The sequence below is a fragment of the Schistocerca piceifrons genome, chromosome 5 (assembly GCF_021461385.2).
Source record: "Schistocerca piceifrons isolate TAMUIC-IGC-003096 chromosome 5, iqSchPice1.1, whole genome shotgun sequence".
Taxonomy (NCBI): domain Eukaryota; kingdom Metazoa; phylum Arthropoda; class Insecta; order Orthoptera; family Acrididae; genus Schistocerca; species Schistocerca piceifrons.
Genome location: NC_060142.1, coordinates 172,308,686 through 172,323,802, shown reverse-complemented (window position 1 = coordinate 172,323,802; position 15,117 = coordinate 172,308,686). Strand labels below are relative to the sequence as shown.

The window sequence follows — 15,117 nt, the reverse complement described above, 5'->3', positions numbered from 1 at the left end:
ACTTCTATTAGTGGACATTAATATGGGATGTGTTCACCTTGCGTCTTTTCGAGGCTTGAACTTCGTCTGCAATTCACACTTAAGTGCCTGGCAGAGGGTTCATCGAACCATTTTCATACTACTTCTCTACCATTCCACTCTCGAATGGCCCGTGGGAAAAAGGAGCACCTAAATCTTTCCGTTCGAGCTCTGATCTCTCTTATTTTATTATGATGATCATTTCTCCCTACGTAGGTGGGTGTCAACAAAATATTTACGCATTCGGAAGAGAAAGTTGGTGGTTGAAATTTCATAAATAGATCTCGCCGCAAAGAAAACCGCCTTTGTTTCAGTGACTGCCACCCCAACTAGCGTATCATATTAGTGACACTCTCACCCCTATTGCGCAATAACACTAAACTAACTGCCTTTCTTTGGACTTTTTCGATGCCCTCCGTCAATCCTACCTGGTAAGGAGCCCATACCACACAGCAATATTCCAGCAGAGAACGGAAAAGTGTAATGTAGGCTGCCCCTTTAGTGGGTTTCTAAGAATTCTGCCAACAAGGCGCAGTCTTTGTTTCGCCTTCCCCACAATATTATCTATGTGGTCTTTCCAATTTAAGTTGCTCGTAATTGTAATTCCTCGGTATTTAGTCGAACTGACAGCCCTTAGATTTGTGCGATTTATCGTATACCCAAAATTTATCGGATTTCTTTTAGTACCCATGTGGATGACTTCGCACTTTTCTTTGTTTAGTGCCAATTGCCACTTTTCGCACCATACAGAAATTCTGTCTAGATCATCTTGTAGTTGGAATTGATCGTCTGATGATTTTATTAGACGGTAAATTACAGCGTCATCTGCAAACAATCTAAGGGAGCTGCTCAGATTATCAGCTAGATCATTTATGTAAATCAGAAACAGCAGAGGGCCCATGACACTACCCGCGGAACGCCAGATACCACTTCTGTTCTACTCCATGATTTACCGTCTCTCACTACGAACTGTGGCCTCTCTGAGAGGAAATTACGAATCCAGCCACACAACTGAGACGATACACCATATGCACGTAATTTGATTAATAGTCGTTTGTGAGGAACGGTATCAAAAGCATTCTGGAAATCTAGGAATATGGAATCGATCTGAGATCCCTTGTCGACAGCACTCATTACTTCATGGGAATAAAGAGCTAGCTGTGTTGCAGAAGAACGATATTTCCTTAATCCGTGTTGGCAATGTATCAATAAGTCATTTTCTTCAAGGTGATTCATAATGTTCGAGTACAGTGTAAGCTCCAAAATCCTACTGCAAATCGAGGTCAGTGATATGGGTCTGTAATTCAATGGGTTACTCATATTTCCTTTCTTGAACATTGGTCTTTCAGTGAGGTATGTAAATGTCTGTGGAGGAATGGCAGCCCATTCTTCCTCAAGAGCCGAAACCAGAAAATGTAATGATGTTGGACGTTGAGGATTGGAACGAAGTCGACGTTCTAAAGCGTTCGAGTGGTGTTCCATTTAGCTCAGGTCGGTGGAGGTCAGTTCGTATTAGGAACGTTATTTTCCACAAGCCACTGCATCACAGATTCTGGTTTGTGACAGGGTGCACTGTCATGCTGAAGGAGTCGTCGCCTCCGAACTGTTCCTCTACTGTACGCAACACACAATTCCGTCAAATGTTTTTACATCCTTCCAAATTTGGCGTTCCTTAAACTCGATAAGCGGACCACACAGTAGCCACGAAACACATCCCCGTACTGTAATACCACCTCCCCTGTGCTTCACTGTTGGCTCTACAAATGACGCCACGAAACGTTATAGAGGCATTCGTGAAACCTAAATCCTACCATCGGATTGACTCAAGGAATAGTGTGATTCACCACTTAAATCTCTCGTTTCCAGTCATCCGCTATCCGATGGCGGCGCTCTTTACTCTATCTCAAGTGTCGCGTAGCACTGACTATAAATGTAAGGCGCAAAAGGAGCTTTTAGACCATCGTGCCCCATAATTTAACTTCCTACACCCAGTCATCGTGTTAGCTGGACTGTTGGTTGCACTTTGGAACTCACGAGTGATTACTTCCACTGATTTCACACGATTTTTACTCTCCACCGTGCTTCACAGTCCCTGTCCGTCAGTACAGTACACATTTTAGTGTGCTTGGTCTCTGTTTAGCCTTGGTAGTTTCATCGTGTGTGTATTTCCAAGTCACATAATCTAAAGTGGACTTGGGCAGTTGTAGAAGGAGTGAAATGTTGCTGATGGATCTGTTAATCACGTGACATCCAATGGCTGGTCCACGATGGAAGTCACTGACCTCTCTTGAACGACCCATTCTACAGTTGGTGCTTCGCTATTGACGTCGCAATACTCCCCGCCTTCGTTTATACTGGCAGGTCCACCTCTCGCAAAATCTTCTAGTGAACTCGGCATGACGTATAGATCTCCGGATACTTTTGATCAGATAGTGTATATGTTTTGGACTTTGTTTTACACTAAGTACCTTGTAATGAATTTCTGACATGCTCGTAACACTTCCTACATTCTGATCAGTAAATATTTCCTCATTTCTTGTTGCGCTCATTAGGTATGGGCGGTCCAGGAAATTTCCAGTAACACAGTCGGTGCAATGCTTGGAACATCAGCTGTAGTTCCACAATGACCTGTAAAAATCACCACAGAATAAAACTTCAGAACTGTAATGGTTCTTTATTTAAGTGACCATTACGGCACTCCAACCCCAGTTCTCGATACCAATAATATCCTACTACTTTTCTGTGAAGTAACAGACATATTTTTGTGACAATATTCACATTTGGTTTTATTAAAGTATAGGTACTCCAATGTATCGATATATTACAGTGATATGGTCCTTGTGTGTATTCATTTCTGTGAGACTGTCATAATCTTTGACTTACTTGTAACCGTTTTGGCGCGAATACGCACAGAGCAGTCTTTGCTTCACTTTGCAGAAGTTAAGTTGTTATTTCGCTTTGTAAAAGAACAGTCAAGTCTTGGGTTTGGTTAAAGTGGAAATTAAACATATGAAGATTGATACAAAACTGTTTTCTTGATGATGTGACAATTAAGAAGAAGTATATGTGAATTTACAAGAAGTTTAATAAAAATGTGGATCGTCAACACCAAGTCAAAAATTATTTCTACTATACCATTGTTCTGATCTGGGATTGTTTGATCATTAAGAATTTCCTGAAAAACGCATTTGTTAGGTCTTCAAATATTGCTAAAATACAGATCTGGACCTTCTAGCAGTCAAAGTGGAATCATCCTAGAATAAACAAGATGAGCCATAACAACTTCGACGAAATCTACGTCGGAATCCATTCAAGATAAGTGCCAAAATTAATGACTTTTTTACAGTGACTTCATTATTTCCATTCTGACGATACCATCCACAGTCAATAACTTTGTTGTTGCCCGATAAAGCGAACATATGCTGCGTGAGCAACATTATTTATCTGATTCTTAACCTACTTTGCAAGTGGTGGTATTGTTAGAGTACGTTAAATCCATCTTTACCCTGGGTCACTAACGATACTGAATCCACATTAATGAGAGTGATAAGGTTTGGCCGCGAAGTGAAGTATCGGTCATGAACGGAAGTGAAGATTATCTGTATAATAGCTATGGTGGTTTTAACCCTGCAGGGTTGTCACACCCGAAGCGGATAAGTTGTTTTTGAGAACTATTGCTTAATGGAAGCATTATTCCCAAAGGTAAAACCCTATAAGCTGAGTTTTTCTTCCTTTCACAAACGGGCGGAATTGCACTGGCTAGAGAGAAGTTCTGTGAACAGTAATAATGCAGAATATCGCGTGGCCAGAATTGCTCGACAAACTACTGGGACGCTTAAATTGTCAGGCTCGGTGTCTGTAGTGGGTGCATTAACTGTTCCGCCGGTAGCAGAATAGTCTCGCGATGAGCATAAACTGCTATAAGTGAATTGAATTGCTTGACTATGGAACTAAATAATGGTAGAAGATTATTCCATTTCCATGAGTCTGGATCTTGTAAGGAGAGGCCAAACTACTCATAATAAAATGTGCAGCATACCTTTTCCCTCGGCTGAAGATTCTCGACTGCACTGTTTGAAAATTCTATATGAATTCACGTAGTGTATTGCCAGTTTTATTTCTTTACTAGCTGTACCCAGCAACACGTCGCTCAGTCTGGTGAAATGGACAACAAAAGAAATAGAAAGCGCACGTTTCTAATACGTATGGGAGTAGGATATACGTCCTAGTCTCCTCGTCCCCATGCACTTTTTCTGTCTTTCTCGTCCTCTCCCTCTCTTTATCCATCTCTTCCTACTTCCCCCTCTCTCTTTCAATCACCTCCTTTCCTCTCCTTTCCTCTCTCTCTCTCTCCATCATTTCCTACACCCTCTCTCTTCATCTTCTTCTGTCTCATCTTTTTATCCATCTCTTGCTTTCTACTTCTTTTGTGGTCAGTTGCATTGCCACAAACAAATATGAATCTTTTCAATCGAAGCGTATTTTCAGATATGTTTTAGTGCGATTGTTTAAGATGACTGACAATTTTTTTACCTGTTTTTCGGTCCATCTCGTCATGCCCCCCAACGCCCACCCTGACCTTGAACCTTCTTGACCGTTCTCGCAAATTCAGATTCTGTGGTATTATTCTAATCATAAGCCGATAAGTCAGGAATGCAACTCTCTGGTTTTCTGTGAAAACCCTCTGTGAGGAAGAAAACAAGAGAGCACATTGTTGTGTATATAATTTATGTTTAAAAATATGTATAATGAGAAAGAAGATATATTCGAAAAACAGCTTATCTACTGCAATGGTTTAAATTCCCCACTTTCGTAATCAAAACTGGCTGTGACCAAGAACACAAAACCGCACATTCTTTCAGTCGAGCTTCTTCTTTCTCTTAATCTGTTTCAAAAGAAAATCTGTACATTGTTGTTTTTAAAAATATATGGTCTGTGCCAGTCTGAATGTTTAATAGAGTATAGTTAAAAATTGAAGTAAATCGTTTAAGAACTTATATAGATTTTTGCTAACAGCGTTTCACTACTACACATTTTATACAAATTTATATATATGTATATATATTTACAAAAAACACATAGCCTATTTTCGTCCAGACGTTTAGGGATGTAAGGATTAATAATTTGTAGTATATTGGACAAGTACTTTCGAGATTGTTTGCTTACAATATTTCCCCTCGTGTTTGTGTGTATGTGTGTGTGTGTGTGTGTGTGTGTGTGTGTGTGTGTCTGTGTGCGTGTGTCCATCTAAATGTTCGTTAGAGTATCGTGTAAAATTTGAAGTAAATCTGTCAAGAACGTTTCGAAATTACCACCCTTGTATTGATAACAATGTTTTCCCGTTTTTTTTTATATTGCGAATAGGACATCTGAGGACCACATTCCAATTTCTGTTTTTCATTCTTTGTTCTTTTCTTTTCTTCCAGTATGCCTTCATGTATTCACTATGTTTCTTGTTTCCGTCATCAGACCATTTTCAACCACTCTATTTAACTACCCTGCCTTGGAATCCTTCTGTTTTCAATACTTTTCCCCAAAAGGCTTCCCTGTTGTTTATATCTTCTATTTTTACGTTGTTTCTTTCTAAATTCTTGTATACTTCGTTACCTCACAAATATATGAAAATCTTGTTAGTCAGTCTACTGTCTTGTACTCGAAACAGCTGTCCAAAAAACATGAACATTCTTTTGCTCATTACATTTGAACTATTTTCTATATTTTGATATATTTCAGCATTACTTCGCAATTTCCAATCTTCTGCTCTGTTTTGCTGTCTTAATATTTTCCTTATAATTCGCGTTCCTAGTACTACTAATTTATCTAAATTATAATTTAATGCCAGGCATTCGCTTGCATGTAGGCATTCTGGCTTCACTACTGTGTTGTAATTTCTTATTTTTGCATTTTTGTATAGGCATTTTTTATTGTAGAGGTCTTTGGTGATACCATATGCTCTCCTTAGTTTATGCAACCTTTCCTCTATTGCAGATTTTTCAAAAGCATTTTCTTGTGTTATCTTCCCTAGATATTAGAATTCCTTAACCTCTCTATTTGGCCAATATCTGTTTTCAGAAATTTTGGAGCATCTTAAATGTTTATTACAAATTTTGTTTTTTCTGCGGAAATTCTTAAGCCAGTTCTGCCGGCTATTTCCTCCAGGAGATTTATTTGTGTTATAGCAGATGCCACATTTTCGGAAAGTATAGCAAAATCATTGACAAATGCAAGACAATAGTTTTATTCCGAACCTTATAAGGGAGATGTTAAGTTCAATAAGTTTTTAGTTCCAAATTCTTACTATTTCCGCTAACACACTATTAAAAAATAATTGGAGGTAAGTCGTCACCTTGTCGTGCCCTCTTATTGTTTTGAAAGGCAATGACATTTCTCCCATCAATTTTACTTTACAAACTGTACCTGTAAGTGTTTCACGGATTAGGTTTGCCAGTTTAGACTTCACGCCAAATTCTCGAATAATTTTGTTCTATAGTTTCTCTGTCAACAGAATCAGAAGCCTTTTTGAAATCCATACACGTAACTAATTAAGTAATCCGTGACGAATTACAGACTTTAGATGAAATATTTGTTCCGAACATGACCTTCCCTCCCTAAAACCACCTCGATATTCACCTAAACGACTGTCTAGTGTTGTTTCTATTCTGTTTAATAAAACCTTGGGAAATACTTTGTACGCTACTGGCAGTAACGAGATTCCTCTGTAGTCGTTCCCATCCTGTTTATTACCTTTTTTGGGGAGAGGGTGTATCATGGCAACTTTCTGTTCCTCTGGGAATTTTTCTGTTTTCCACGTTTCTTCAAAGACTAAATGTAGCTTATTTGGTATATTTAGCAATGTCTACTTCAAAAGTTCAGCTGTAATAGAATCTTCTCCACTAGCTTAGTGGTTTTTGAGCGTCTTAGTTACTTCTATAGTTGGTGGTAAATCTTACAAATTTTCATTGATATCTGAGAATTCCAATTTATGACATGGTTCAGGACAGTTCAGAAGCTGATGAAAATATGTTGCTAGCATTTCACAATTTTCAATATAGCTTTACCCAATTTTACCATTTTCATTTTTGAAATGGTGGTGGTGAGTTCCTATGGGAGTAAACTGCTGAATTTTCAGTCCCAAAAACTTTTGAAACGGACTTTTTGAGTTTGGTACCCCTTTAATTTGTTCTTAAAAGTTTGATAAAAGTCACGAGTGTTATTTTTACAAAATGTTTGTCTATTACCAAAAATTTCTCCGTTTCAAAGGCGCTTTTGGTATTTATGATTAACCCGAGGCAATATTGACCCTACGACTTCTCATAGAAGATAGGTTAAGGAAAGGCAAACCTAGATTTATAGCATTTGTAGACTTGGAGAAAATTTTTGACAATGTTGACTGGAATACTCTCTTTCAAATTCTAAAGGCGGCAGGGCTAAAACACAGGGAGCGAAAAGCTATTTACAATTTATACGGAAACCAAATGGAAGGAAGCAGTGGTTGAAAAGGATGTGAGACAGGGCTGTAGCCTGTCACCGATGTTATTCAATCTGTATATAGAGCAAGCAGTAAAGGAAACAAAAGAAAAATTCGGAGTACGAATTAAGATCCAAGGAGAAGAAATAAAAACTTTGATATTCGCCGATGACATTGTAATTCTGTCAGAAACAGCAAAAGGCTCGGAGAGCAGATGAAAGGAATGGGCAGTGTCTTCAAAGAAGGACATAAGATGAAGATCAAGAAAAGCAAAACGAGGATAATGGAATGTAATCGAATTAAATCAGGTGATACTGAGGGAATTAGATTAGGAAATGAGACACTTAAAATAGTAAATGAGTTTTGCTATATGGGAAACAAACTAACAGATGATGGTCGAAGTAGAGAGAATATAAAATGTAGACTGGTAATGGCAAGGAAAGCGTTTCTGAAGAAGAGAAATTTGTTAACATCGATTAAAGGTTGAAGTGTCAGGAAGCCCTTTCCGAAAGTATTTGTATGTAGTGTAGCCATGTATGGAAGTGATCGTGGACGATAAGTAGTTTAGACAAGAAGAAAATAGAAGCTTTCTAAATGTGGAATGCTGAAGATTAGATGTGTAGATCACATAACTAATGAGGAGGTATTGAGGAGAAGAGAATTTTGTGGCACAACTTGACTAGAAGAAGGGATCGCTTAGTAGGACATATTCTGAGGCATCAAGGAATCACCAATTTAGTATTGGATGGCAGCGTGGAGGGTAAAAGTCGTAGAGGGAGATCAAGAGATGAAGAGCCTAAGCAGATTCAGAGGGATCTAGGCTGCAGTAGTTACTTGGAGATGTAGAGGCTTGCACAGGATAGAGTAACATGGAGACTGCATCAAACCAGTCTTTAGTATGAAGACCGCAACAACAACAGGACTGTAATTGGTACAAACAGTGTTCATTATACAGCTGCCGTTTCAAGCTAATAGAAAGTATGTCGGCACTTAAGCATGAGAATCTATTGAATTACTAACATTGAATAGATCCTTCAAGATGAAGAAAAAAGCTTTCAGTGATGGGTGGGTGGTATGAGTCTCTTGATGAAAGACATCTAATAGTGAGAGGATTTTTTTCATCGGTGAATCTCTGTGAAAAACTAGTAATCGAACCTACACTCCTGCCTTTTATGAAGAGTATTTTTTCGTTAAATCTAAGCTTTAACTTGACCCATATCACCAGTACAGTTCATAACATTGATCGAGAGTAAAATTCTTCCATCTGTAGAGTAGACTTCTAAAATTCAGTAAGTAGAGACAGATCAATTTACTGATCATGGTGATCGAAAGGGGTAACTGACTTAAATAAAAAAAAATTGTCATCAAAGTCTACCTTAGTTTCTCGAATTCTTAAACACTGGATCGCTTCAATCTTGAAGGTGATCGATCACACATCATCGAGATAGGTTTAGGTGACAAACGTGAAGCTGAAGGGTTTAAGAGACAAACGTGAAGCTGAACCAAGACTTTGAACAGTGTGAGTCGGGTCAAGTTAATGAGTATGTTAACATATTTTGTTAGTTCTCGAGCCCACTGTTAACTCCCTCTACAGTTTCTACCAAAATTTTTAGCCGTTTGAAGGAGGAAGACGACTGACGTTTAATGCCCCGTCGAATATTTGATCATTACAGACAAAGAACTTTTTGAATATGCCAAAGATGGTAAAAGAAATGTTCTGAAACCTGTTCATACGGAAATATACTCTCTTTCTCCCTAAGTGCACCATCTCCATCAGCGAGACCGAATTTATTTTGTCTTGAGGTATGTCGACCAATGCAAGGATTATAGAGATTAAGAATTAGGCATACGAGACAGGCACCTCAACTACGTACAGGTAAGTGGAAGACAGGTTGTACTAACCGATTACATCACCCTGGCGAATGAGCACTAGTGTAGGAAGTTATATGCACCCCATCTAAATTTACACAAATAATAATCTAACCGTTTTCTTCAAACAATATAAACAGCAATAATACTAAGAAACTTTCTTGAGCAGCTAAGTCGACAGCCAAAGCATAATGGAAATAATTTGGATCTGGTAGCCACGAACAGACCAGACCTCATCGATGGTGTCAGTGGGATTAGGGATCAGGGATTGGTGATCATGATGTTGTCATTATGACTATGGTTACGAAAGTTAAAAAGTCGGTTAAGAAGGCTGGGAGTGTATTCTTACTAGAAAGAGCAGATAAGCAGTTGTTAGTGTAGTGTTGGCAGAAGCGCCAACACTGTGTTGCTAGAGGAGGCCGAAATGCACGCGTTTAATTACACGCTGACTGGCGTGAGGTCTGGAACAGGACAATATCTTGAGAATTGCAAATAAAGTACGTAGTTGATATAATACTTAACTTTAATCCACAATTGTAGAACATCGCTCTTGATGATACATGCTTCACATAATAAATATCAATTGAACACGGCGCCTTGCTAGGTCGTAGCAAATGTAGCTGAAGGCTATGCTAACTATCGTCTCGGCAAATGAGAGCGTAGTTGTCAGTGAACCTTTCCTTGCAAAGTCGGCTGTACGACTGGGGCGAGTGCCAGGACGTCTCTCTAGACCTGCCGTGTGATGGCGCTCGGTCTGCAATTACTGACAGTGGCGACACGCGGGTCCGGCGTATACTAATGGACCGCGGCCGATTTAAAGGCTACCACCTAGCAAGTGTGGTGTCTGGCGGTGACACCACAGTTAGCATCCCACTTAGTAAACGAATCGACTTCATTTACTTCCGGTACGATGGACGTGTAGGAATTATGGGAAAATTTTAAGCACATTGTAAATCACACATCGGAGAAGTATGTGCCAAAAAAGTGGGTTACGGACGGAATAGACCTACCGTGGTTTAACAGCGCAATTTGGAGAATGCTCAGGAAGCAAGGACAGTTGCACTCGCGGTACAAGAAAGATCGGGAGAATGAGGACAGGCAAAAGTTTATAGAGATTCGTGCTACTGTAAAAAGAGCGATGCGCGAAGCATACAACCACTACCACCGTCATACCTTAGCAATAGATCTTGCTGAAAACCCAAGGAAATTCTGGTCTTACGTAAAATCGGTAAGCGGGTCGAAGGCTTCCATCCAGTTACTCACTGATCAGTCTGGCTTGGCAAAGCAAGACAGCAAAACGAAAGCTGAAATTTTAAATTTAGCATTTGAGAAATCTTCCACGTAGGAGGATCGTACAAACATACCGCCGTTGGAGTCTCGTACAGTTTCCCGTATGGAAGACATAGTGATAGACATCCCTGGGGTTGTGAAGCAGCTGAATGGGTTGAAATTAAATAAATCGCCAATTCCTGATGGGATTCCAATTCGGTTTTACAGAGAGTACTCTACTGCATTTGCTCCTTACTTAGCTTGCATTTATCGCGAATCTCTTGCCCAACGTTAAAGTCCCGAGCGACTGGAAGAAAGCGCAGGTGACGCCTGTGTGTAAGAAGGGTAGAAGGACGGATCCTCAAAATTACAGACCAATATCCTTAACATCGGTTCGTTGCAGAATTCTCAAACATATTCTCTGTTCGAATATAATGAATTTCCTTGAGACAGAGAAGTTACTGTCCATGTATCAGCACGGCTTTAGAAAGCATCGCTCCTGCGAAATGCAACTCGCCCTTTTTTCATGTGATATCTTGCGAACCATGGATGAAGGGTATCAGACGGATGCCATATTCTTTGACTTCCGGAAAGCGTTTGACTCGGTGCCCCACTGCAGGCTCATAACTAAGGCACAAGCTTATGGGATTGGTTCCCAAGTATGGAGTGGCTCGAAGACTTCTTAAGTAATAGAACCCAGTACGTTGTCCTCGATGGTGAGTGTTCATCGGAGGTGAGGGTATCATCTGCAGTGCCCCAGAGAAGTGTGGTAGGTCCGCTGTTGTTTTCTATCTGCATAAATGATCTTTTGGATAGGGAGGATAGCAATTTGCGGCTGTTTGCTAATGATGCTGTGGTGTACGGGAAGGTGTCGTCGTTGAGTGACTGTAGGAGGATACAAGATGACTTGGACAGGATTTGTGATTGGTGTACAGAACGGCAGCTAACTCTAAATATAGATAAATGTAAATTAATGCAGATGAATAGGAAAAAGAATCCCGTAATGTTCGAATACTCCATTAGTAGTGTAGCGCTTGACACAGTCACGTCGATTAAATATTTGGGCGTAACATTGCAGAGAGATATGAAGTGGGACAAGCATGTAATGGCAGTTGTGGGGAAGGCGGGTAGTCGTCTTCGGTTCATTGGTAGAATTTTGGGAAGATGTGGTTCATCTGTAAAGGAGACCGCTTATAAAACACTAATACGATCTATTCTTGAGTACTGCTCGAGCGTTTGGGATCCCTATCAGGTCGGATTTAGGGAGGACATAGAAGCAATTCAGAGGCGGGTTGCTATATTTCTTACTGGTAGGTTTGAGCATTACGCGAGTGTAACGCAAATGCTTCAGGAAGTAGGGTGGGAGTCTCTGGAGGAAAGGAGGCGTTCTTTTCGTGAATCGCTACTGAGGAAATTTAGAGAACCAGCATTTGAGGCTGACTGCAGTACAATTTTACTGCCGCCAACTTATATTTCGCGGAAAGACCGCAAAGATAAGATAAGAGAGATTAGGGCTCGTACAGAGGTATATAGGCAGTCATTTTTCCCTCATTCTGTTTGGGAGTGGAACAGGGAGAGAAGATGCTAGTTGTGGTACGAGGTAGCCTCCGCCACGCACCGCATGGTGGATTGCGAAGTATGTATGTAGATGTAGATGTAGAAGGGGAAGTTCTGTGCCATTATTCAGAATATTGAAGCTAGAGAGGCGGCTAATTAAGTACACAGCTGCAACCAATAAATTCTTGCGAATTTAATTAAGGAAATGTATGCAAAGGATTCCGTAGCTAGACAGGTCACTTGGACGTATTCGCAGAAGGCTTGCGGCTCTGCCCCAGTTCCAGGAACGGAAAGTAGTAGTTACTCACGACTGGCTGCGAGCGAGTAATGTGGAGAACCGCAAGCAGAGTAACGCTGCGGCACAACGGCCACAGTGCACTTGCATTGGTAACCCTGTAATTTGCAGCCCAGTGGCGTAGCTGACAGGAGTCCAGCTGGTCCTTACTGCAATCCTGATGAGAAAGTACGGTCTCACGACGCGTACGGGGCACAAAATCACCAGGCACCACCTAATACATTGCGTTAAAAACTACACTTGTAGTCTACATGGGCCGGTTCTTCACATGATAACTAGAGAAATGTACATGTGTTGAATGAAAGTATTGAAAATATAACTTCCACTTGCAAGCAATGTCGCAATTATGACATAAAATAGGCTATGACTACAACAAAAGTGAAAGTATGGCTTTTGTAAGAAAGAACCACATTGAAACAATAGTGGTAAACAAGAATCTGAAAGTGAAATCATCATATGGAACTGTTTGGCTGTTTTCCTTTATTCCACAAAAACAGTAACAAAAAAGGTTAGCTTACAATGAAATGACATAAATAAGGCGACAGGTAATTGCAGTTATAAATTACAGCATTCCAATAATGAGGTATCATATTCAGTCTTCAGCAGTAGCAGAGATTTAGCACCTTCACTGTCACCTTCAACTAGTGGCAGTTAAGCATGCACATTTTCTTCTTCTGCAGCGTTAGGTTCCTCATCGTCATTTCCAAGATCCAAATTAATCGTTCAGTAAATCCTTGACGTGTGTTCCTTCCAGGGTAAATTACGTGGACAGAAGAGCAATCCCAAACAGCGACATCGCAAAAACCCTTCACTGCCTTGTTGTTTTTGTCAATTCCAGCCTTCTAAACGCATCCTTAGTGAGTTCAAGATCTTCCTTTATAACAGACACCAGATGTTTGTCGCCATATTCTTGTATCTGCTGCACTGCTGATTTATTTTTCATGTGTGACTTGCAGGTGAGGTTAGGATCGGGAACGTGACCGTCCCCTCTGTACGAGGAATCCAGTTCCTAACCTATACCCATTCTGTTGAAGACAATTCGGAGCATGTTACCGTATTTCTTATTCTGATTCTGATACTGAAGTGTTTTCTCGAGTTCATTTTCCATATACGTCTTGTATTCAATATGTTCATCGCTCCCAATATTGTTAAGAACGCAACTTGTATATTTGTCCATTAACCAAATCACTGCGTTATTTATTGCCTGAGGGTAGTAACTTCCTTCATGACTGAAGAAAATGTTAGTCAGTACGTTGTTTGCTAAAGTTCTTGTTATTTGAGCAATTTTCTCCCTTGTCCACCTCCAGTTGATAATCCGATCTCCACATGTGTAACGATGAGGCACACTATCAACGTGGTTGCAATGGGCGGAAGACGACGTCTAGACTTGCTCGGCCACGTGGAGCACGTCATTCTATTTCTAGACACATCGGTGAAATGAAATAATCGGGACAGCCAAAACACCCAGTCTCCGAATGAAGATAATCTCGAGCGGTCTCAGGCGCTGCAGTCATGGACTGTGCGGCTCGTCCCGGAGGAGGTTCGAGTCCTCCCTCGGGCATGGATGTGTGTGTTTGTCCTTAGGATAATTTAGGTTAAGTAGTGTGTAAGATTATGGACTGATGACTTTAGCAGTTAAGTCCCATAAGATTTCACACACATTTGAACATTTGAAGATAATCTGTGAACCGGCAGGAAAAGAACCCGGAACCCTAAGATCCAGAGCCGGCGAGCTAACCACGCGACCACCTGTTTTGGTTTTAAATTATTTATTTGTTTGTAAGATATTAAAATACTTTTTTATGGAAAGTGACTAATTTTACTGGCACTATAAAATGTGTTTTTTTCGTCCTTTTTAGGGTCTGTAGCTCAGTCGGTCAAAACGGAACATTTATATGGCTGCTGTGTTGCCTGTCTGATTACCTGTCTGCCCGACTGTTAAAAATAATGAAACTTCCTGGCAGATTAAAACTGTGTGCCGGACCGAGACTCGAACTCGGGACCTTTGCCTTTCGGGGGCAAGTGCTCTACCAACTGAGCTACCCAAGCACGACTTGCACCCCGTCCTCACAGCTTTACTTCTGCCAGTACCTCGCCTCTTGCCTTCCAAACTTTACAGAAGCTCTCCTGCGAACCTTGCAGAACTAACACTCCTGAAAGAAAGGATATTGCGGAGACATGGCTTAGCCACAGCGGGGGGGGGTGTTTCCAGAATGAGATTTTCACTCTGCAGCGGAGTGTGCGCTGATATGAAACTTCCTGGCAGATTAAAACTGTGTGCCCGACCGAGACACTAACTCGGGACCTTTGCCTTTCGCGGGAAAGTGCTCTACCAACTGAGCTACCCAAGCACGACTCACGCCCCATCCTCACAGCTTTACTTCTGCCAGTCTCCGCAATATCCTTTCTTTCAGGAGTGCTAGTTCTGCAAGGTTCGCAGGAGAGCTTCTGTAAAGTTTGGAAGGTAGGAGACGAGGCACTGGCAGAACTAAAGCTGTGAGGATGGGGCGTGAGTCGTGCTTGGGTAGCTCAGTTGGTAGAGCACTTTCCCGCGAAAGGCAAAGGTCCCGAGTTCGAGTCTCGGTCCGGCACACAGTTTAAACCTGCCAGGAAGTTTTATATCAGCACACACTCCGCAGCA

At 40.8% G+C, this 15,117-nt stretch overlaps 1 non-coding gene across 1 annotated transcript; it reads right to left on the bottom strand.

Moving 5' to 3' along the window:
* Window positions 1-14,451: 14,451 nt before the first annotated feature.
* On the bottom strand, window positions 14,452-14,526 carry Trnas-cga. The gene has a single exon. It is a non-coding gene; the product is annotated as a tRNA-Ser (tRNA).
* Between the last annotated feature and the right edge of the window lie 591 nt (window positions 14,527-15,117).